General features: G+C 42.9%; 1 pseudogene; it reads left to right on the top strand.

Moving 5' to 3' along the window:
- Nucleotides 1–440: 440 nt before the first annotated feature.
- LOC114885053 lies at nucleotides 441–649 on the top strand (annotated as a pseudogene).
- Nucleotides 650–1162: the final 513 nt, after the last annotated feature.

Below are 1162 nucleotides of genomic sequence, written 5' to 3'. Positions count from 1 at the left end.
CACGAGCGTGGGTGAACATAGTCAGATGAATTTGTTCAACACACTGTCTTGAGCGTGGTACGGACATTAACTCATCGGACCCTCACAGTAACATAGTGAGGTGAGCGTTAATTTATCCTCATTTTGCGGATGAAGACGTCGAAGCTCAGAAAGATTAAGTAATCAGTAGAGAAGTCGGGGGAGGACATTAAGAGGTACCTTTTTGAAGGATAAGCATATGTCTGAGTGTGTGCAAAGGAAGGGTTTTCTTGGAGGGAAGCATGGAACAGCACGATGCCTCCAGGGAAATGCATTGACATAAGACAGATTAACAGGAGAAAAACGAACAAAAGTTTAGTAACATGTATACCTTCTGTATACGTGGGAGATTCCCAGGAAACTGAGTAACTCTTCTGGCCGGACAGACTGACGACTGGCTGCAACACGGGAGGTGCGTGGCAGGGATGGCGCTGGTGCGGGCCTGGAAGCAGATGTCCTGGTTCTACTACCAGTAGCTGCCGGTCATGGCACTGTACATGCTGGAGCCCTGGGAGTGGACTGTGTTCAATTCCATGCTGGATTCCATGTGGGGATGGCACTATACATGGGATATGTCTTCACGTCTCAGCACATCATGGCGATACTGCACTACTTTGAAATTGTACAGTGACCAAGATGTGACCGAAACCAAGAGGTTCCTTAGAGGAGAGCCGCCATCTGAAATTGGAATGAGACTCTGTCAGATGTCATAAGAAACTCTACTAGATGTCAACACAACCAACCCTATGAATATAAAGACTCAGATTCTTGAGTAGAACAGGAAAAGAGTCGTTACTCGTATGTGTGTTGTGTTCTTTATTTTTCATTTTAAAAGAGGCTCTTGTACGGTAGTTTTTGTCTATTTTAACATTGTAATCATTCACACTTTGATATCAGTATTTTCGTAACCTTTGTGACTGTTTCAATATTACCCAGGGAAAGCTTTTCTTAATGTAACTTTGAGTACATTTTAATTGCTTTCTATTTCTAAAACTCAAACTCATTTGTTGGGCTTGACCAGTCTTGCTGTATGGCATATACATCTGCCTGGTTATATTTCTACTCTTGACCAAAGTTGCGAAAGAAAAGATTCAAGATTAGGGGCAAGGGGCTGGGGAGAGAGAATATTTCATTGAGAACTATT

The sequence above is a fragment of the Monodon monoceros genome, unplaced genomic scaffold, assembly GCF_005190385.1.
Source record: "Monodon monoceros isolate NGI ecotype Baffin Bay Population unplaced genomic scaffold, NGI_Narwhal_1 Super_Scaffold_6, whole genome shotgun sequence".
NCBI classification, from domain to species: Eukaryota; Metazoa; Chordata; class Mammalia; order Artiodactyla; family Monodontidae; genus Monodon; species Monodon monoceros.
The sequence above is the reverse complement of the archived record's forward strand: the minus strand, read 5'-3'. Positions and strand labels throughout refer to the sequence as shown.